The sequence below is a fragment of the Nilaparvata lugens genome, chromosome 12, assembly GCF_014356525.2.
Source record: "Nilaparvata lugens isolate BPH chromosome 12, ASM1435652v1, whole genome shotgun sequence".
In the NCBI taxonomy this organism is placed as follows: Eukaryota; Metazoa; Arthropoda; class Insecta; order Hemiptera; family Delphacidae; genus Nilaparvata; species Nilaparvata lugens.
In genome coordinates this window covers 34,248,994-34,273,327 of record NC_052515.1, presented here as the reverse complement: position 1 = coordinate 34,273,327, position 24,334 = coordinate 34,248,994, and the positions used below count along the sequence as shown (strand labels likewise).

Sequence of the window (24,334 nt, the reverse complement as noted above, 5' to 3'; positions counted from 1 at the left end):
GCTTGAATGAGTTCTACAGTTATGTGTTGACCCACAAATATGATTTATTATCCGAGAAACTTGCAGAAAATTGTTCCCTCTTCACCCAAAACTCACATTTCAAACACAAATTTCACAAAAATCTGATAAATTTTAACCGCAGTATAATGATGCCATCAAACGGAACCAACACAATGATAACCATAACGATTCTGACGTTAATCAATGACGTAATTTTACGGCCGTTAATCCCAATTAGATTCCCTTGTAACTGATCATTGCCATCTGAGCTAGTTTCCATCCTGTTTCATCCTCATTTCCAAAATTTCTAAAAAATCTAAATTGATGTGATGAAGTTCTCAAGTTTTTTGAAGCATTGACACAGTCACCAACAATCACAAAATATGGAAACCCACACGACATAATCCTTGCGAACCGTGGCACATAAAGAACCCCCCTTGCCAAATTACACCCATAAACTTTCTTCAAATGTTTTCCTTGCTGGAAAACCGCAAACAAATAAGGCGAGCGAGGAGTGATCAGAGCAGTTAAAAGTTATGATCCAGCTATGAACAGTTGATGACTGAAGATTTTTATGACAATGTTTTTATGACAGATAAAAAACAGACCAACCAAGAAATGGGGCGAAAAGACACAAAACGATCGATTTTTATGACAGAAAATTTTGTGACATCGATTGCCGAGTGTGTGATAAACTATTGCGTGTCACACTGACTGATAATTTTGTCGGAGTCACTTCGGTGTATGTACAACTGTACACTCTATTATTAGTGTTGATTTGCGAGCTAGTTGTATAAGGTAACATCATTTAAAACCAAATCTTGATAGGTTTTCTCTGGAATTCTAGTGGGAGTTGGTTATACTATTATCTGATATTCTAGTAGGAATTTATTGTGGTAGAAGTAAAGTTTGTTACTACACCGCTTTTTTAATGCGAATCAAACTATATAGTCCAGTCAACGAAAGGTTATAGAGGGAAAAGTTTGGAACACAATTTTCAACTCCACAGCTCTTTTAAGGGTAGTTGGAGGATTAACATATCAAAAGTCCTCACCCCTTCCCACTGTGCTAAAGGGGTGGGGGTGGTTTGAAAGTACCCTTTTTTATTTTTCGCATATATCTCGGAAACTATGCATCTTATGAATATTAAAATTTCTTGCAAAATTGAAGCTTACAAAATTACCAACAAGTTTTGTCCTCTACATTTTTTCCATATCTCTCATAGTTTCTGAGATATCCGCCCTTGAAGGTGAGACATTTTTTGAAAAACACTTCTGCCTTCAAGTTTTTCATCTTTTCGGCCTTATAATTTTTGAACGTTTGATGAAAAACATCCGTGCTGATTATGAGCTGATAGAGCATCAAATTATCTTCAATTTGATGTATATTCTCACTATTTTACGCATTTCCCTACGACTGTTGCAGCAATTTTAGTGTAGAGAGTGAAATTTTCTGTTCAGCAACAATAGATCAGTTGACAATGAAACTTGAAGGGAATGTTTGGAACACAATTTTCGACTTTGCAGCTTTGTTGAGACTAGTTTGGAGGTGAGTATATGAAAAATCCCAACCCTTACATCATGTGCTGAAGGGATGAGGGTGGTTTGATAGTTGCGTTTTCCACTTATTACTTAGATGCTTATGTCTTGGGAACAATGGGTTATTTTGACATAATCAACTACATAAAAATGAAGCTTATTAAATTTCCTACTAGTTTTGTCTAATAGAGGTTTTAGATAAATCCTATACTTTTCGAGATATTTATGTTCTAGAGTGATGCATTTTCGAAAAATCGCCTGCTAAATCTTAATTTTGATTGATTGTCACGAGAACCAATCAGAGAAGCCTTCTTTCAGAAAAAGCCTTTTCTGATTGGTTCTCGTGGCTATCAAGATTAAAATTCAACAGGCTTTTGTGCAATCAGGCCTATATGTCATCATGCCTTAATCTTTAATGTGATAATCATGATAGTAATGTGGAAATTATCAGAGTAGAGTATCAAGTATCAGAATATCACACGGCAACGCACAATGAAACACTACACACATCCTTCACTCAACACCGAAATTCGCACATCTAATAACACGAGATGAAACCAAAGGTATCATGTTTTGCGAGCTGAGATAAAGCATCGCTCGGCAGTGGTAGCTCTCAAATGCAAGTTGAGCAATATGATGTAAGTTGCCAATCTGTCTATAATCGTCTTGCCATTGCCAATGATGGTGATGGTGTTTGCACGCACTCAAAGACACACAACTTGCCAAATTGGATCTCAGCTCACAGAAACTGGCGTCAAACTTCTTCAACTCACAACCAGTAGTTTAGATTGCCATCAAAGTTAAGTTGAGCTCTCAAAGTTAAGAGGTAGCTTCTAGCTACTGTACCTCTTATTGGGTGGCACGTGGGTTTCACTGATCATGTTAACACTATTTGTATGCTCACTTACAGAAAATCCTAAATAAATGCTGTAAATAACTCCGAAGACTTCTGCTACTGCAGACATTGACAACAGGGTTAACAGCTAAATTTTTTGGATAGTAGTTCTCATCGAATTTCCATCTAGCGGTTAACCCTGTTGTCAATGTCTGCAGTAGCAGAAGTCTTCGGGGTGATTTACAGCATTTATTTAGGATTTTCGTTAAATAATAATTATATACTATATTAATTAGCATTTGAATAAATGCATTCTCTATTTAATTCCATCTCACTTACAGAATTGAAATGAAATTATTTTTTTAATTGACCGAAGCGAAGCTGAGGTCTTAGTTTCGTCTCTATCGGCTTTTGTATGTTTGTTTCTTAAACCACAGTTACAGTCCCAGTTATTGTCAGATTTGGATAAAATTTGGTATACAAGTACTTTGAAATATGACGCGTCGATGTATTTATTAGGTTTTTTGATATTTTTGAGGGAAATACAAAAGGAAAAGGAGTCTCCTTCGAACGCCAATAATACCGTAAAAATCAGACTATAGAATTATTCATAATAAATCAGCTGTCGAGTGGAGTATTAATTTGCATGTAATGACGCATGCAATTAATAACTGAAAGCAACAAGTAAGATTTCTCTCGACCTTTCTCTGCTTCCAACACGGGCTGAACTGTTGCCAGTGTGTCTTGAAGGAAATTAGCTCGCCGACACAACAGGACAGAATCTACTTAACTCTGATGGACAGTATGGACAGAGGAGGCTGTGGTTTATAACTGCGTGATGTCTACTGTTCACAGAACTACTAGTAGTTCAGTTCAGATAGTACTGTGTTAGCTCTCACACAGCTTCTGCCTACCTCTTCAGTGGCTCGTGAGTTTCACTGACGAGGTGGGACTTAACATTGTTGGGATGTTCACTTACAAAATCAAGTTTAGATTTGAACGCCACTACAGCATTCTGCTCTCTGATTGGCTGTTACGCGAAGCCTTGTCACGCCCACTGGTGGGGAGAGCTAGCCAATGAACGACATGGGACCTTGCCGATGAAACCGAGAAGTAGAGAGCAATGTAATATTTTCTAATCAAATTTGACAGAAATAGAAGTCCAAGCGGATCAATCATTATTGAAAAACAAATTTATGCTACTCAATTGCGTCTGATACCTAACCAACGTTACTCAACTAGAGAACTGATGTAATAGCATGCAATAGCAACTTATGCAATAGAGAGATAACTGTTTTTATCAGAGATTGACAATAGTGTAACAAACGAAACCGGTCTTTTAAAAAAATTCATGGTTCTTGACAATTTCTTAGTCTTTTCATTTAAAATGATGAAATAGACTTGTAATTCATATTTAATCACGTGTAATCAATTCGTATTTAAACAAGTCTGGATGTTTCTGCTGCAACTCGTTATCTAGAAATTACTAATTATTATTATTATTAATTATTATAAAATAAACATCATCATGATCGAAATCAGTGAGTACTTTAGAAAGTAAGTTATCATTTCCAGTGAATAGTAATAAACATTCAAAACAAAGGAAGTGAACTATTGATATGAGAGTGAATTTCACAGGAAAGTCATCTACAAATTATAAACTACATCAAATACATACAATAATATTTTTTCAAGTGGATATTTCCTATTCTAGTTATAATGTACAATATTTATTCTAAGTTTAGTTTTGAAGCATCTAAATTTTGAAATCTACTTCGTGAAAATACTTGACTGGAAATTTTGTGAATTGAAGAACTACAAGACTTAACCTATTTCGGGCTATGTGTTAACTAAATTTGGCAGAGGAATAGCAGCACAAGGTTAGCTTTCTTTCCTCTCCCTAAGGCCCATGTTATACGGACAGAAAAAACGCGACAGATTTTTCGCCACGTAGACGCCAAGCCTACCGAGCAATGGACGTCACTGTGTGCAAGTTATACAAACGTTTTATCTGTCGCGTCGGACCCTGTAAACCCGGCGTCAGCGTCGACAACGCGACCGGACCGGTAAAATTGGCAGAAAAAACGCGATAGAAATGACGCGAGTACTGTTATACGGGCAGCTTTTACGCGGCAGATCCGTGCTTCCCCCCCACCATACTCCTCCGGGCGTACACTTACCAATCTTTCTACTGGTTGAATACTCTGCTTCATATTGGTCTCCTTTTTTTGGATTTCCCCACACACAAGGCCAAGCAGCTCATCAAAGGAAGAAACAGACATCCTGTAGTATTGAAAAAACATGTCTTCGTACTGCCTGTGTAGTGCGAATATAGTGTGAAATGTCCCAGTAGTCAATCGGCTACTTAACACAGGGTGTGTGCTCCAACGCCTCTTCTTCCTTTTTGTACCATCAACGTAAATTACCATTAACTGGTGAAAACCTACACAACCTATTCGCACTGCATCCATATTTTGTGCTGTAGCAGACTACAAGAGACACTGATCGGGAGTGGATATTGGCTCCCTCGGAGCCTGCCGCGGCGTGTTTGCTGCTCGTATAACAGCTCCCTGGCGTCGACGACGCGGCGTTATTGCTGCTCGTATAACAGCACTGAATTGTTAGTTCAGCGTCGGCGTTTTATCCGTCGCGTTTTTTCTGTCCGTATAACATGGGCCTAACATTTTGATAATTTACTTTATAATATCAAGTATTTTATTGTCAATGTATTGTATAAATGAATAAAGAATGAATAGATGGAAAAAATGGCATTATTGTCCACAAACACTTAACCTCGACACTAATTTTGATGGAAAGTGAAAGTGAATTAAAAATATTACTACCGTCGAAAACAAACATTTATCAACCACTCTAATCATTGAAAACATTACAACCCTCCAATAAATAATCTTCTAATTCATCCCCTATTCTAAAATGTTTACGAGAGTCCCCTCTTTCCCCACCCTATTCTAACTCCCCAACACATAAACAAGGCTATTACGGATTAAATTTGGAGACTGTTGAATTGATAATCTCTGTCCCGTTAATTACTATAAGTCGCTTAACATCCCCCGTATTTCCATCCCCTAAAATACCCTCTACATTTCAGCACCACCCTCATAATTACACAAAACACCTGAAATCAGGAATTATGGTAGCAGATATTTGCGGGATGCAAAAACACGGCGTTTAATTCATGGAATAACATCGTTGCAATAATTACCATACAACCAGAGGTACACGTTAAGCCACTCTCTGATAACAGTCCGTGTTTCAGGCAGACAAATCAACAAAAACCTCTGTTAAGCGGGGTTTTATACACAAAAACTCGTGTTAAACGGTGTTTAACACACAAAATCCCGTGTTAAACGGAGTTTTATATACTTGTACCTCAGTTAAAAAAAGGTGTGAAGTGTCACAATTTACATGGGCGTTTGTATAAATTAATATTAATGAATTCGAAAAAAATGTGTGTGCTAATGCACTTGATACCTGCACGTAAAACCAGTCAAAATGTTTTACATGGATAATACTTTGAAAGACCACTCTGAACAATCGAAATAACAAATTGTCTTTTTATGAATGAATTGAGTTTTGTGATGCGTCGATAAGTGTTTCATAAATATTAATAAGCTCGGAGAAATGTGTTCAATGATAACAGTCATCCACTTTGTAGCTCCGAGAATAGAGTCAGATTTCACAATGGAAATGCTTTTTTAGGGAAAGCTTTTAAACGATCCGTATGAGAGATTAGATTGGTTTTCAATGAAATTCGAATTGTATTGATACAAAAACGTAATTGCTACAGTACTTTTCATATTATACTAGTAGATCTTTGACCAGTAGACCTCACGCAGTATTCTCATACACAAGTACCTGATTGAAACTATAGACCTTAATAATATGGAAATACAGCAATAGACTGGCTTCTCCACACATCTGTGTAATCACTTGTCAGCTGATTTATGATGAATAATATTCTATAGTCTGATTTTTACTCTAATATTGCGTATGAAGGAGGCTCTTTTTTCCTTTTATATTATCCTTGAACTGCAAAATTTCCAAAATCCTTGTATACACGTCGACGCGCAATTAAAAAAGGAACATACCTGTAAAATTTCATGAAAATCTATTACCGCGTTTCGCCGTGAATGCGCAACATATAAACATATAAACATTTGAACATTCAAACATTTAAACATTTAAACATTCAAACATTCAAACATTCAAACATTCAAACATTCAAACATTTAATCATTTAATCATTTAAACATTCAAACATTTAATCATTTAAACATTCAAACATTTAAACATTAAGAGAAATGCGAAACCGTCGACTTGAATCTTAGACCTCACTTCGCTCGGTCAATCACAATAAATTTGTAAACTGTTTCACTGTGATATCAGTGATCACTGATTGGAAAATGAAATCTAGAAAAACTTTGAATATGTCTCATGGAACGCCTGAATTCAATGATAATATTAAGCGAGCAATTTCTGTATATACTTAGTATTTTATACTTTATACTTTGTATTAAGCGAGCAATTTCTGTATTTTCATATCTGGTTATTTATGTTCAACGGATCTCGAAAACGGCTCCAACGATTTTCACGAATTTTGGAGCATAGTAGGTTCATGATATAAACATCCGATTGCACTAGTTCTCATCCCTAGGAAAACTCGCTGACCGACATTAAAAGGATAATTCATCCTTTACTGGAACAGCTGGGACTTTCTCGTCTGTGGATTGTAAAAAGTGAGCGAGTGACTCTATGGAAAATCAAAATATCGCATCCCCGAAATTCATAAGCTGACGTATAGCTAGCTGTAAAATATAAACACGATCATTTTAGAGAATTGTGTTCTGTTTATCAATGAATAAAAATAACAGGTGAAGCTCGGTGCCCCGATATTTTCTATAAACAAAACAGTATAGGAAAATTCTTAATAATTGGATGATTTTGATGATGTACTTATTGTAAGAATCAATAGAGAATTCCTATCTTAATGCAATTAAACACTGTCAGATAGGGTGGGTATTCAATAGAAAGTTTTCATTACAATTCATAGTTGCACAAAGACCAGATAAATTTTAATCGTGATTAATTCCACGAGAACTAATCAGAGAAAGCTTTTTCAAAAAGAAGGCATCTCTGATAAGTTCTCGTGAAATTAATCACGATTCAAACTTAACCGGATTTTGTGCAACCGGCACATATTCATTCATTAATTTCAAGTGATTATTTTTTGTGTTTCTGTGTTACATTCCTGTTTATTCGCTGTATCATTAATCGTGAAATTAATCACGATTAAAATTTAACCGGATTCTGTGCAACCGGCACATATTCATTCGTTAATTCTAAGTGATTATTTTCTGTACTTCTGTGGTAGATTCCTGTTTATTCGCTGTATTTCTGTTACGTTGATTTAATTACAAGAATCCATAAGAGATGGTGGAATTCTGAAATGTTTAAAAAGCTTCAACACTGAGAAAAATTGAATGCAAACAAATAACAAAATCATGCTAAAAATTCTGAAAGGAGAATCATCATTTAGGAAGGAAAAAATCTACAAAAAGGTGAGGAGGAATATGAGGGAGTAAGAAATAGAGGGAAGAACAGGAATAAGATGAGTGAGAAGGAAATTGTTGATAACAAATCGTTAAGTTCTATTTGAAGAGCATCACTGTTCTAATAGTAATTGGAGTTCATTGACAATAAACCGATCATCAACTGAACAGGATCTTAAGTGGATCTTGGATCTTAAGATCTCAAGACCTTGAAGGAAGTAGAAAAATCATCAGGCAACAATAAATAGATATGAGCGGGGAAGATGAAGAAAATAAAGAAAAAAGAGAAAGAGAATAGAATGTCAAGTTGAGAAAAGTGAAGAGTAGATGAAGAGAAAGAGTAAGTAAAGTTGAGATCGGATTACTTGTAGCGTTTATGAGTTTTTCAAGTGTCGATCGTTGGCCATGTATAATCCAATAAAAGACGAAACAGAGGACAAGAGGGGAGAGAAAGAGGAAAGAGCAAGAACAAGTTTAGTGAAGTGAAGTGGAGAAAACAATTTCGAAGATTACTACAAAAGGTAGTCATCGAAATAAGAGTCTATCGATGTGGACAGTTAGAGACAAATAAAAGCGTGCACTCACACACACCTTTTATTATCTGTTCATCACTCTTCTCTCATTACTTGCCTCTTCATTCTTCTTCTTCTTCTTCTTCTTCTTCTTCTTCTTCTTCTTCTTCTTCTTCTTCTTCTTCTTCTCTTCTTCTTCTTCTTTTCTTCTTCTTCTTATTCTTCTTCTTCTTCTTCTTCTTTTTCTTCTCCTCCTCCTTTTTCTTCTTCTCTCATTACTTGCCTCTTCATTCTTCTTCTCCTTCTACTTCTTCTTCTTGTTCTTCTTCTTGTTCTTCTTCTTCTTCTTCTTCTTCTTCTTCTTCTTCTTCTTCTTCTTCTTCTTCTTCTTCTTCTTCTTCTTCTTCTTCTTCTTCTTGTTCTTCTTCTTCTTCTTCTTCTTCTTCTTCTTCTTCTTCTTGTTCTTCTTCTTGTTCTTCTTCTTCTTGTTGTTCTTCTTCTTGTTCTTCTTCTTGTTCTTCTTCTCCTTCTTCTACTTCTCCTCCTCCTCCTCCTCCTCCTACTCCTACTCCTCCTCATCCTGTCTTCTTCCACTTCCTCTCTCACTCCCTTTCCCCTTCTCTAAATAAAAAGAAAATAATCAGACAATCTCCTTACTCTTCCTCTTCTCCATCACTTTTTCCTTCTTCTTTTTCTTCTCCTGTCTCCTTCTTATCCTATTCTCTTCTTCTTTTGTCCTCTGTCTTCTCCTTCTTTAATTTTTTGTTCTTCTTTATTCCTAAATTCCCCATCTTCTGCTAATTTCAAACGTTCTTTCCCTTCTTAATCCTACTCTCACTGGGGTACGCAAATACTCTTCAAATATTTATCAATCACCTCCCTTATTATAGTTATGATATTCTCCTTTCAAAATTATCAATCTGAATATTCTGTTCCTTCCCGGTTCTACAGTCTCTCATCCATTATCCTACTAACTGTCCAGTGATTATTGGAAACGTCTCAAGGAACATCGGTGATTGGTCTCATTATTATCGTTCAACACTATTCTGATCATTAGGATAATAATTTTTCATTCCACTCAATTCTGTCGGCTCTTTCACTCTCCAATTATTATTTGATGAGAGATTTCCACACTTGAGATAATGATCGTTTTCTTCCACCTTCCAATCCTGAATAATAGGAGTTTGTGATAGAGATTAAGTTGAAGAAGACAGATAATTGATCATTTTCAATGTCAGATTGAAGAAATGAATGAATAAATAATCAAGTGTTTAACTAAAGCCATTTCATGTGATATCATTGCCAATGTGATAGAGAAACGTTACTCCAGTTGAAAAACACAAATTTAAATCAGCGTAGTAGATTTTGTTAGATTCGTAGCAGTTAGTTCAAGTTTCTATCATCTCATTTCATTTCATTTATTCATCGACAATAGATAAAATGCATGTAAAACAACAGGCATTCGCCCAAAACTGCTTTAAACCTTAATTTGGAATACACAGTCAAGAGGTTATGTAAATGATAACTTAATTCACACACTATTTTGCGTCCAAAAAGTGTATGCATTACAATAATTTTGAATTTATCAGATTAAGTAATTTCAAAATACAAATCCAAACAAAAATCTTCCTTCACAATCACAAAAAATATTTAAAATTTCACTCAAATCAACAAATTATATCATATCTTCTTTATCATAAAATTTAGAATTCATACTATAAATTGAGACAAGATAGTATTCTTGAAACAAAAGCAGAAGTGTTCTAGAAAAAATGAAATGTAGTAGATGGAATCGTCATTCTCTGTTGTATCTGAAGTCAGAACCCACTCATAGCTGTAGGTACACTCATATCATATCATCTGTCTTATTATGCACGCAAAAGCCTGGAGGTCATTTGGGCATCGCCCTCAGCAAAAAAATACTTTGAGACCATATATTGATGTTGCATAAGCTGTACTTAGTACAGTATAACTGTACTAGTACTGATGAAATAATAAAACCTATTCGAATCCCACGATACAGTAGGCCGCTGCTCTAAATTATTTATTATCCACTGATGTATTATGATTCACAATATTTATTCCTCAATGCAAAGGGAAAGATTATAATAAGTGCAATATTTCTAAAGTTTTTAATTTATTGTGATTCATTTGGAGTATAAAATAAACCTTCAAAATTCAAAATTTTAAATCATCAGTTCTAGACCGAAAATCAAGTGACGAAGCAGTGTGTGACTATATAACCTTATCTTTTGGACAACATTAACATTTTATCAAAATTTTTGGAGAGAAATAGTACAGGCTTAGCCTAGTTTTTCCTCCAATGTCATAATTGTATTATTATTATTATTATAGTATTTTATACAATAAATAAAATAAAATAAAAAATAAAATTACGAGATTGGGAGAAGAAGAATATCCATATCGTCTGCACAAATCCAGGAATTTGTTTACCGAGCGAAGTGAGGTCTAAGATTCAAGTCGACGGTTTGGCATTTCTCTTAATGTTTAAATGTTTCAATGTTTAAATGTTTATATGTTGCGCATTTACGGCGAAACGCGGTAAAAAAAAGTAAATTAGTATGGCTTCTGTTGGTGGGGAGTCCCTTGCGGGAAGGTCCCACCGCCTGAATATATAATTGAAGCCGTCAATGGGCCTTACGACTGTCATACTTCAGCCGGGACCGACAGTTTAACGTGCCCATCCGATAACACGGGAGTGATCTGGTTAAAAAACGTTTGGTATTGAAAGGGCTTGAACCCGGGATCTCTATGCTGCTACACAAGCACTCTATCCACTAGACCACGGATCACTCCGGCGAAACGCGGTAATAGATTTTCATGAAGTTTGACAGGTATGTTCCTTTTTCAATTGCGGGTCAACGTATATACAAGGTTTTTGGAAATTTTGCAAATATTTCAAGGATAATATAAAAGGAAAAAGGAGACTCCTCCATACGCTAATATTGGAGTAAAACTCAGACTATATAATTATTCATCATAAATAAGCTGAAAAGTGTTTACACAGATGTGTGGAGAAGCCAGTCTATTGCTGTATTTCTATAAGGTCTATAGTTTCAATCAAGTACTTGTGGATGAGAATACTGCGTGAGGTCTACTGTTCACAGAACTACTAGTACACCATTCAACAAGATCTCACAAAACTTGAAAACTGATTTGTAAAATACGAAGGAAAAATTATCGACCCTACCAAACCTGTATACAATTTCACCAGCTGTGAAATTTCTCCTACAACATGGAAGAGATAGGTGCAAAGACAGAGCGAAACGGTTGTGAAAGGGTCGATAGAGTGGCACGGATATAGGTTAGGGATGGTAATGGCAAACCGAGGGGCAAAATTGAGGCTTGGAGGAAATGGTTTACAAGCGGCTTATAGAATTAGCCACCCCAGTGGGAGGGTGGGTTAGTCCTTGCGGTGGGATATCACCAATCATCCCACTCCCAACCCTTTCATTCAGGGTAGTTGACACTTTGTCACATTCCCCTTTCCCTACAGTGAGGTCCACGTTATAATGGCAGTATTTGATCAACGTTGGTGTTGCTATCCTTGTCTATCATTCCACAAATCAGGTAGCTCTATCCTTTCCTAGCTCCGCAATATCGTTTTATATCAATGTAGGAATGTAATTCATCAACAAATATGAAATATTCAACATAATCTTGAATATGAAAATTCATCAAATATGGGAACAAATATTTTCCCATCTCTGCGACGTTGCCTGATCGTTTCCAACGATGAATCTAATTCATATCTCTATATTTAATCTCATTGAAAAAATCCCATCATTGAAAAAAATATTTTTTTTGATGTACCTATAGAATATAATTGATTATTTCAAACAAGAATGGACAGTTAACCATGAAAATTCATGATTTTATCATTAATTAATAATATTATCTACTCTGATGGATCGACTATATAGTGAGGTCCACGTTGTGATGGCAGTATTTGATCAATATTGGTGTTGTCTATCTTGTCTATCATTCAACTGAGCAAGTAGCGCTAACCTTTTCTAGCTCCGCAACGTTGCCAGATACTTTTTTTAATAAAATTTGGGGATATAATCAATAAACAAAGAAAATCAAATATCAATTATAAACATTTTTAATCCAGCCGTTGAGAAATAGAGCCTACTTTCATGACGCAATAGTTATTTGTGCAACTAGTGCGCAAAGTGACAGTTTGCTGCACCGAAAGAAACGTTTACGCACGAGCCGTAGGCGAGGGCGGAATAGTTTTCTTGAGTGCAGCAGAGGAACCTTGCGCACATATTTCACATTAAATATTTCCTACAGTTACCATTGAATATGAAAAGTGGTTGATTATGGGTAAAATGATGACTGAAATTCATCGAATGTTTGTCTGTATAATTTTGTTATTAATAACAACTTCAATTTATTTTAAACTTGATAATCCAACTATCAAAATTTCGAGTAAATCTTCATTTCTGAATAATTAATGTTATTAATTAATTGACGTATGGGTCAGAAGTGTGGTGTGTGGACCGATTAACTTCTCAAAAAACTTCATTCAGCGGGAATGATACACTGGAGGAGAAGTTTAGGATTGACGTTGCTGGATCGAATCAGGAATTCTATCATGAGAGAGAGGATGAGCGCAAAAAAACACAATAATGGATGTCATTGTCAGAGGGAAACTCCATCCCAACATAACCTTTAGTGAAAACCGCTTCAAACTTACAGTAATGAAAAGCATTGATGTGATTCTTAAAAGGAATGCTGAAATTTTGTAGTGATAATCTCACTTTAGGTTAGTTATGAGCATAGAGAAACAATAGCGTAAGTAGATATCCCATGGTATAGGGAGTTTATGTCGTAACTTCTACTGTTATCTCAAGCTGATAGTTCACCTAGTTCTTCCCCTTGAAGCTGTGTGATACTGATAGTTTCTCATATTGTGCCGTTTATACACTCTCACCCCAACAAAACAGTTAAAAACGACAATAATCGACAGTAATCGGCTTGACATAACAGTAAAAGTTGCGACATAAATGCCCTATACCATGGGATATCTACTTACGCTATTGTTTCTCTATGGTATAAGGTATGAAGGGGACTCATTCCCTTGATTGAGAGGGAAAATACCCCAGAAGCTTTAGGCTGAGAGAGAGAGAAAATATCCCTGAAACACTTTTGTTTGTGAGGAATATACCCCCTGAGCCCTTCAGGGTTTCAGGAGAGGAGGAAACTACCCCAGAACTCCTTGTTTGTGGGGAAATCGGGGAGAAACTTGACACGCAATATGTGATGACACAGTGACTCAGTTTCCGATAAATCTACTTCCTTTCTCACTTGCTTTATCCTTCTTGTTCACTCTCTTTCTCTCTCCATTGCTTGTTCTATTCCATCACCAGGTTTCACATTCACTTATTTACTACTATAGTGAGGTCCACGTTATAATGGCAGTGGAGAAAGATAGAAGAAAAACGTTGCCGCACCTCTGTCTTGTCAATGCTTTCTATAGACGGTAGCAGATACAGGTTTATTCATGAAAACTGTTTATTCTCGTTTAAAATGATCAATTATATTTTATTGAGCAATATATCATATTTTCAATAATCACTAATAATAAATTTACATAATTAGAATGAAATATTTTGTTAATTAATTATCATTTCTACATTGTTAAAAGACGATCTGGCAACAGAGCAAAGCAAAGGAAAAGAGATAGTGCTATCCGCTTTGTTAAATGAACGACAAGGATAGCAATATCATTGCTAATTATACACTGCCATTATAACGTGGACCTCACTATAGCAGGTAACCCGTGTTTCACAAGGGTCTTATAGAGAACTTGACAAACTGGAAACTTGAAGTTTTGAAGTCTTGAAGAGTTTGAAACAAGCCTATAACCATTCTCGGTGAATTGAGAATCAATATGCAAAATTTGAAGTTAATCAGTCCAGTATAGTTCAGACGTGATGATGCATCATTCGTGAATTTCCTATCCCGTACGTGTAAGCCAATTCTTTTCTCCATATTTATATCCTATACTATTAAACGAGCAGCTTCCGTTTATATGTTTTGATGTTTAGATGTTTAGATGTTTAGATTTTTAGATGCTTAGATGTTTAGATGTTTAGATGTTTAGATGTTTGGATGTTTAGATGTTTTGTATTCCACCGTATCTAGAAAACGGCTCCAACGATTCTCACGAAATTCAGAACATAGTAGGTTTATAATATAAAGATTCGATTGCAGTAGATTTCATCCCTGGGAAAGCTCGCTGGAGGACATTGAAATGATAATTATTATTCATCCTTGGAGAAACAGCTGATGATAATTATTTTGTCATCTGTTGGGGATGGAAGTGAGTGAACGAGTTCATGTGTGTGGAACTCTGTCAAAATTATGACTTAGCTGTTGAACTTTTGTAATCTTTCAATCAGGTACTTAGTGCCGGTTGCAAAAAAGGCGGGTTATTTTCAATCCTGATTAATTCCAGTAGATTCATCTTCTTGAAATGGTTTTCTCTGATTTGGTTCACGTGAAGTTGATTAGGATAAAAATCTAACGGGCATTTGTGCAACTGGGCCTTTGTGAGGAACATTTTTGCATTCCTCTGGGAATTAATCTCAATTTACTGTGATTGAATAGAACATTTTTGTATGAACTATGAATGTTATTATAATTTCTTCTAATAGATTTTTAATGCTTTTGTACTCCACTCCAGAGCAAAGCTCGGTCCTCCATATTGTTAAGTGGATAGAGAATAATTTTGAGTGAAGTGAAAGTATTATACTTCCTTCCCCTTCACCTATCCAATAGGAGAAAAATGGGAAATGAGAGAGAGTGAGAACAGAAAGAGGAGAAAGAAGAGAAAGATACATGAACGTTTGTGGTTCCTGAGTTTCCCAATAAAAAGCGAATTCCTTTCGACGATATATTAACGACGATAAATTTCGACGATTAATTCCAGTAGATCCATCTTTTTGAAATGGTCTTCTCTGATTTGGTTCACGTGTAGTTAATCAGGATTAAAATTTAACTGGCTTTTGTGCAACTGGGCTTTTGTGAGGAAAATTTTTGCATTCCTCCGGGAATTAATCTCAATTTACTGTGATTGGATAGAACATTTCTGTATGAATGTTATTATAATTTCTTCTTTCGTAATACATTTTTTATGCTTTTGTACTCCAGAGCGAAGCTCGGTCCCTGATATTGTTAAGTAAATAGAGAATAGTTTCGAGTGAAGTGAAAGTATTATACTCCCTTTCCCTTCACCTATCCCATAGAAGGAAAATGGGAAATAGTATTGATATTACTACACGACAGATCGTCTTTTGATATTCAAGAATAGACTTGATCCTGTTTCGGATATTAGAGAACCTCAACCCAGAGCTTCAATACTTCAACTCAATCCCTGAAATATCTGGAAAAAAGACCCGAATTAAAATGGAAAAAGAATGAAATGGCACTTGAAGAGAGGAATTTGAGCCGAGACTTATTTAAAACCTGTCAATTCTTTGTAGGAAATCGAGTTCTTTCAGCTTTTCCACAACGGATAAAAGGCGAATAAGAGTTTCAACGTCGTCTCCAAAAGCAATACTGAAATTATCGCTTTTCTTTCACTTTGATCTCGGGAAAATCACTTTTTTCTCAGGAAAGTTGAGCTTTTCGATTAATAGCTAGGGAGCAATGGGAGATGATATTTGTTCAGCTTCTGTAGAAAGGAGGAGAGAAAAACCTTTTCGCTTTTAAAATAATTTTAGTGAGAATAATATGGTGGAATATCTCATTTTCTGTTGATTTAACAATTTTTGATCAATTTATATTGATCAAAATTTAAATTTAAATTTTTCATTCAATAGTCTTTTTATTCTATTCTATTTTTATACGCCATAGTGTAGTAGGTCAATTTCCACACAGAAAACGCTAAACATGTGGAGGACACATTATAAGGAATTTTTTTGTAACTAACTATTGTATGTAATTGTAATTTATCTAATATTTTCTGTAATTAATTGATGTAGTAGTTTTAGTTTTTTTGGGAAATAAACATTTATTTATTTATAATATATTATCTCCAGTCTATCAAACTAAACTTTATTAATTTAATTTAAACTTGTCTACTAAACTTCACTAATTTATCATGGAACATTTATATCATAGATAACACACAATCATAAAGCATTGATTCATCAGGAATAAGTCACGAATAGATCCGATTTTCTCAATAGAATTCATTTGAAATCATATTTTTAAACTGAATCTGAATAGTTCTTATCTTTATATATGAAAGCAAAATGGCACTGACTGACTGACTGACTGACTGACTGACTGACTGATCGACTGACTGACTGACTGACTGACTGACTGACTGACTGACTGACTGAATGGCTGACTGACTGACTGATCGACTGACTGACTGACTGACTGACTGACTGACTGACTGACTGACTGACTGACTGACTGACTGACTGACTGACTGAATGACTGACTGACTGACTGACTAACTGACTGACTGACTCACTCGCAGAACTAAAAATCTACCGGATTAAAAACGTCAAATTGGTAGGTGTGTTCAGTTAGCCCTTTAGAAGTGCACTAAGAACGGGTTTGAAAAATTTCCAAAGATACGCCCAAAATCTGCGGTTTTCCAGCGTTTTTTAGTGTTTTCTCAGCTTTATCCAGAACAAATGAACAGAAAATGCTCAAATTTACTACAGAAGCTCAGCTAGGGTGCAATAATGTTGTGTTAGGAGGAATTTGCAATAACGTCAAAGATACGCCCAAAATTTAGCGGTTTACCAGCGTTTTTTTTTTTTTTTTGGAGAACAATGAACAGAAATTGTTCAAATTTAGTACAGAAGCTAAGCTAGGGTGTAAAATGTTGTGTTAGAAGGAATTATAAACAATTTTTTTGCGTTTTCTCAGTTCTTTCATCAAGTAATAGACAGAAATGTTCAAATTTGGTACAGAGGTTTAGCTGGGGTCTAAAAATTTTTGTGACGAAGTGACTTCAATATTTCTTCAAAGATACGCACGAATCAGCGTTTTTCTCACTTTTTGCGTTTTCTCAGTATTTTGACTTTCTGATGGCATGAAGCATGCTCAAATGAAAAATGCGGATAGGGAAGCAAGCCCGCTGATTCGGGGGTCCATGGTTTCCTCCCCTCTCTTCTCAGCGGTCATCAATCAACTTCAGCCCTATAATATTCTCTTCTTACCTTACAATATTTTTTTCTTTATCTTATAATATATTATCCATCTCTCATCCTTGCTCTCTCAATTCCTCTCTTCTCTATTTCTCACAGCTGAAGCTCCTTATCTAGCTCTATCTTAGCTCTCTAGACTCTTTTTTTCTCTCATTCTCTCTCCTAAATCCCTCTCTTCTCACCTTTTCTCATCCTTTTCCGTTCACTTCACTCCAGCAGCAGTTTTGCTGCACCTGGAACGGAGCAGGGTTGGTGTAAGTGCCGGCTTTCATGAATAATGAAATTTCAATAGGACGGAACAGCCCTATACGTGGCACAATCAAATGGTCTCAACCAGCAGAAGAAGAGTCTTCTCAGACACTCGGACCTCTCTAGTTCACTCGCTAGTTTACAGCTCGACTTGTTTGTTTTAGTCGTAAACCTGCTACACAAGAAATATGTTTGGGTTAGATGAAAAACTATAGAAACTTGAAAGAAGATAGTGATGAAATTGATATAGTGATATAGTTCTATTCTTGTACTAGCCGTCAGGCTCGCTTTGCTCGCTAATTCCGTCTAGCCAGGGGCTCCGCCCCCTGGACCCCCGAATCAGCGGGCTTGCTTCCTAGCCTGCATTTTTCATTTGAGCATGCTTCATGCCATCAGAAAGTCAAATACTGAGAAAACGCAGAAAAGCTGAGAAAAACGCTGATTTCGTGCGTATCTTTGAAGAAATATTGAAGTCACTTCGTCACAAAATTTTTAGACCCCAGCTAAACCTCTGTACCAAATTTGAACATTTTCTGTCTATTACTTGATGAAAGAACTGAGAAAACGCAAAAAAATTGTTTATAATTCCTTCTAACACAACATTATTACACCCTAGCTTAGCTTCTGTACTAAATTTGAACAATTTCTGTTCATTTGTTCTCAAAAAAAAAAAAAAAACGCTGGTAAACCGCTAATTTTGGGCGTATCTTTGACGTTATTGCAAATTCCTCCTAACACAACATTATTGCACCCTAGCTGAGCTTCTGTAGTAAATTTGAGCATTTTCTGTTCATTTGTTCTGGATAAAGCTGAGAAAACACTAAAAAACGCTGGAAAACCGCAGATTTTGGGCGTATCTTTGGAAATTTTTCCAAACCCGTTCTTAGTGCACTTCTAAAGGGCTAACTGAACACACCTACCAAATTTGAACGTTTTTAATCCGGTAGATTTTTAGTTCTGCGAGTGAGTCAGTCAGTCAGTTAGTCAGTCAGTCAGTCAGTCATTCAGTCAGTCAGTCAGTCAGTCAGTCAGTCAGTCAGTCAGTCAGTCAGTCAGTCAGTCAGTCAGTCAGTCAGTCGATCAGTCAGTCAGTCAGCCATTCAGTCAGTCAGTCAGTCAGTCAGTCAGTCAGTCAGTCAGTCAGTCGATCAGTCAGTCAGTCAGTCAGTCAGTCAGTCAGTGAGTGCCATTTCGCTTTCATATAATTATATAGATGAGAACTTTTCAGATTCAGTTGAAAAATAAGATTTCTAATGAATTCTATTGAGAGAATCGGATCTATTCGTGACTTATTCCTGATGAATCAATGCTTTATGATTGTGTGTTATCTATGATATAAATGTTCCATGATAAATTAGTGAAGTTTAGTAGACAAGTTTAAATTAAATTAATAAAGTTAGTTTGATAGACTGGAGATAATATATTATAAATAAATAAATGTTTATTCCCAAAAAACTAAAACGGAAATAAACATTTATTATTTATAATATATTATCTCCAGTCTATCAAACTAACTTTATTAATTTAATTTAAACTTGTCTACTAAACTTCACTAATTTATCATGGAACATTTATATCATAGATAACACACAATCATAAAGCATTGATTCATCAGGAATAAGTCACGAATAGATCCATTTTCTCAATAGAATTCATTGAAATCATATTTTTAAACTGAATCTGATAGTTCTTATCTTTAATATGAAAGCAAAATGGCACTGACTGACTGACTGACTGACTGACTGACTGACTGATCGACTGACTGACTGACTGACTGACTGACTGACTGACTGACTGACTGAATGGACTGACTGACTGATCGACTGACTGACTGACTGACTGACTGACTGACTGACTGACTGACTGACTGACTGACTGACTGACTGACTGACTGAATGACTGACTGACTGACTGACTAACTGACTGACTGACTCACTCGCAGAACTAAAAATCTACCGGATTAAAAACGTTCAAATTTGGTAGGTGTGTTCAGTTAGCCCTTTAGAAGTGCACTAAGAACGGGTTTGGAAAAATTTCCAAAGATACGCCCAAAATCTGCGGTTTTCCAGCGTTTTTTAGTGTTTTCTCAGCTTTATCCAGAACAAATGAACAGAAAATGCTCAAATTTACTACAGAAGCTCAGCTAGGGTGCAATAATGTTGTGTTAGGAGGAATTTGCAATAACGTCAAAGATACGCCCAAAATTAGCGGTTTACCAGCGTTTTTTTTTTTTTTTTTGAGAACAAATGAACAGAAATTGTTCAAATTTAGTACAGAAGCTGAGCTAGGGTGTAATAATGTTGTGTTAGAAGGAATTGTAAACAATTTTTTGCGTTTTCTCAGTTCTTTCATCAAGTAATAGACAGAAAATGTTCAAATTTGGTACAGAGGTTTAGCTGGGGTCTAAAAATTTTGTGACGAAGTGACTTCAATATTTCTTCAAAGATACGCACGAAATCAGCGTTTTTCTCAGCTTTTCTGCGTTTTCTCAGTATTTTGACTTTCTGATGGCATGAAGCATGCTCAAATGAAAAATGCAGGCTAGGGAAGCAAGCCCGCTGATTCGGGGGTCCAGGGGGCGGAGCCCCCTGGCTAGACGGAATTAGCGAGCAAAGCGAGCCTGACGGCTAGTACAAGAATAGAACTATATCACTATATCAATTTCATCACTATCTTCTTTCAAGTTTCTATAGTTTTTCATCTAACCCAAACATATTTCTTGTGTAGCAGGTTTACGACTAAAAACAAACAAGTCGAGCTGTAAAACTAGCGAGTGAACTAGAGAGGTCCGAGTGTCTGAGAAGACTCTTCTTTCTGCTGGTTGAGACCATTTGATTGTGCCACGTATAGGGCTGTTCCGTCCTATTGAAATTTCATTATTCATGAAAGCCGGCACTTACACCAACCCTGCTCCGTTCCAGGTGCAGCAATAACTGCTGCTGGAGTGAAGTGAACGGAAAAGGATGAGAAAAAGGTGGAGAAGAGAGGGATTTAGGAGAGAGAATGAGAGAAAAAGAAGAGTCTAGAGAGCTAAGATAAGAGCTAGATAAGGAGCTTCAGCTGTGAGAAATAGAGAAGAGAGGAATTGAGAGAGCAAGGATGAGAGATGGATAAATATATTATAAGATAAAGAAAAAAAATATTGTAAGGTAAGAAGAGAATATTATAGGGCTGAAGTTGATTGATGACCGCTGAGAAGAGAGGGGAGGAAACCATGGAAAAGTCATTAAAAGGGATTGATTGATTGTTTGATTGAATGATTGATTGATTGATTGATTGATTGAGTACTTTAATTATGTAGATTACAATATATACTGGCTTATACACTTATATACAATAGCTTACAATACAGCAAAATTATAGATGAATTTACATAATATAGACTAAGAAAATAATTATTGAACTGCATATGATATGAAAAAAGCAATTGGTAATAGCTATGGATAATATTGTTATGCATCTATATAAATTGGCGGAGCTTTGGGCTTATCAATGTCCATTCTTTAGAGAGAATATTCAAAATATCCTTCCCACTAACTCTCCACCAAAAAGGAGAAAGATAAAGAGATTAAAATTGAAGAGAATATGAGAAAAAGTAAGTAAATATAAAAGAGAATAATATTGTCACACTGAATATGGAATACAAGACTGCCAAATGTGATTTGCAAATAGGAGGGAATACAAAAAAATATAGATAGATAAATGTCTTCTATCTTCAGTTTATAAAATAAATAAAATTATAAAATTAAATGCAATAAGAGCCCCCTCTTCCACTTAACCCACGATGTTATCGAGTGAATGGAGAATTTGAAAGTAGAGAAATGAACAGTCAATTAATGAGAGAATGCTTGGGAGAAATAGTTATAGGAGAATCGTTCAAATCATGGTTATGTAGAAGACTGTTGTTCACATAGGTAACAGACAAAATGGAGTATTGATGGTAAGATGATTAAATTTATTTATGCATACCTACCAAATAAGGCTTATTATAGTGTGGATGAATTTTTTAATGATAGCACTTGAATTCTGCGTTGCTGTTATATTATGAATGTGTTCTTATTACCATAGTTATTTGCTCAACTTTTTAATTATATTACATTGTCATTCTGTCATTCTGTCATTCTGTTTGATGTTTTGACTTGGCCTGTATTTTTATCGTTTTTGGCTCAATAAAATGAATTTGAATTTTAATTGTATATTTTGTGTCTCTACTTTTGTTATAAAGCTTTTCGTTACAATTTCTAGTTATTTTAAGGATTTTTTTTAAGCAACTGTCACCAGCGGGCAAAGATTTTGTTTGGCTCAATAAAATGAATTTGAATTTGAATTGTATATTTTGTGTCTCTACTTTTGTTATAAAGCTTTTCGTTTCAATCTCTAGTCATTTTAAGGATTTTTTCTAAGCCACTCTCACCAGCGGGCAAAGATTTTTTTTTTTTTTTTGCTGGTGATGCCTAGAAATTTTATAATTGATTTTCTGCTCTCATGTTCATGCATGTATGTGTAATATTGTACTATGAACATTTTATTTCCATTTTTGCTCTCGTATGTATGTGTATGAGTAAATTATGTTTGTTTTCTTTTTGGCAATAAATGAATTTGATTTGATTTGAATTTTAATTTGAGAATGAGAACGAGAAAAATACTATCATTGTATATCTCAAGGCATCTCGAACTAATAAAAATACAGGAGCAGACAATCAGAGAAGCTGATCAAGTCAAATTGGAAAGAAGGTAGCAAAACTTTTTCCAATAAGATACAAATGAGAGAGAAATAAAGTAAGCGGGAATGAAGCTTGAATATATTAAAGGATTAATCGGTAGAAGAGAGAAGGAGAAGGCAGTAGGAAGTGATTGAGAAGAAGAAGAAAAAATACAAAAAAGGATTGAGGGAAATTATGCTAGGAAATCCAGGAAATCTGTATGAGTATAGTAGGGCAGTGAAGGAGTAGGGTAGGCCTATAGGAGAAAGATTTCAGAAGAGGATGAAACACTTTAAAAGATAAGAAAACTGGAATGCTGTAGGAGTGCGGAATGCTGGAGGAAGTTTGCTAAAGATAGGGGTACAGCGTGGGTCTACAGATAGTTTATGACTGTGCAGTACATGTGATTTAAAGAGTAAAAAAGAGATATATCGGTTGAGGGTGGAGACAATCGTCGAGAGTGGATAAACAATCATCCATTCCCTCACCCTCAACGTCCGCCATTTTAACCTCTTTTCCGGGTTATTTACTGACTGAGAATGTCAATCTCATACACTATTCAAGCAATCACATCACAATAATTCATGGATAATAAAATCACTTCACTCATATGGGCTAATATATTCAAATTAATGAAAACAATATAAAAACTTGTAGTACCCTTTAATAAAAACTTAAATATTTTAATGACTAGTTTCAACCTTAGGTCACTTCCAAGTTAAAATGTCAAACTTGATTTCAACTTGAAAATGTCCTAGTCTAAGTAAGGGTCGAAACTAGTCGTTAAAATATTTTAAAGTTTTAAATAAAGGATACTACAAGTTTTTATTAATTTTCATGGATAATATATACTATTTAATGTTTCAGTTTCCATGGAAGCTTGTGATTCCTACTTTAAGACAGAATTGTGAATTCAATCCAATTCTGAAAGATACAATATCCCTCAATTTTGCACAGAAGAAGTATATGTGCCGGTTGCACAACAGCCGGTTAAATTTTAACCGTGATTAATTCTACGAGAACCAATCAGAGAAGCCGTCTTATCAAAAAGGCCTTCTCTGATTGAAATTAATCACGGTTAAATTTAACCGGCTGTTGTGCAACCGGGACTATGATAGAGATTGACAAGATTATCTGAAGACACGTCAAGAACTGCAGATAGATTCTTCTGATAGATTATAGTGCATTGTCATTCCGTCATTAATATTTTATTTTGATATATTGACATGTCCTAAATCCACTCCACTTATATGGTCTGCTCTATGCAAATCAATAAAAACAATAGAAAACCTTGTATTACCCTTTATTATTAAAAACTTTAAAATATTTAAACGACTAGTTACGACCATAGGTCATTTTCAAATTAAAATGTAGAGATGTTAGTACTTCCCTAATCATTTTAAATAATTGTGTTTGGTTTATCAATAGTCAATAAATAAATAACGAGCGAAGCTTGGAGCATTGTTTTTAAATAAATGTATTGTTTTTATCAATTTGACTTGTCCTGTAACTTATGTGTATTGTATTTGTCTAAATAAAATGAATTTTAGTTTTGAATTTGATGCTTTGATATCAGACAGCTTAACATATTATTTGCCTTTTGAGTATGATTGTGATCAAGAAAATGAAAGGTACAAAATAAACATCTTGAGGTGCTCAGTTCACGAACGAGGATTCAGTAAGTAGAGTGATCGAGATGAGAGCGCAAGCTTGCCACGTTTTGCATT

General features: G+C 35.3%; 1 protein-coding gene across 1 annotated transcript in view; it reads right to left on the bottom strand.

The window, feature by feature from the left end:
* The window catches only part of LOC120348903 (carbonic anhydrase-related protein 10-like), a 244,794-nt gene that overhangs the window by 8,782 nt on the left and 211,678 nt on the right, over nucleotides 1-24,334 (bottom strand). The gene's annotated exons all lie outside the window — the stretch shown is intronic.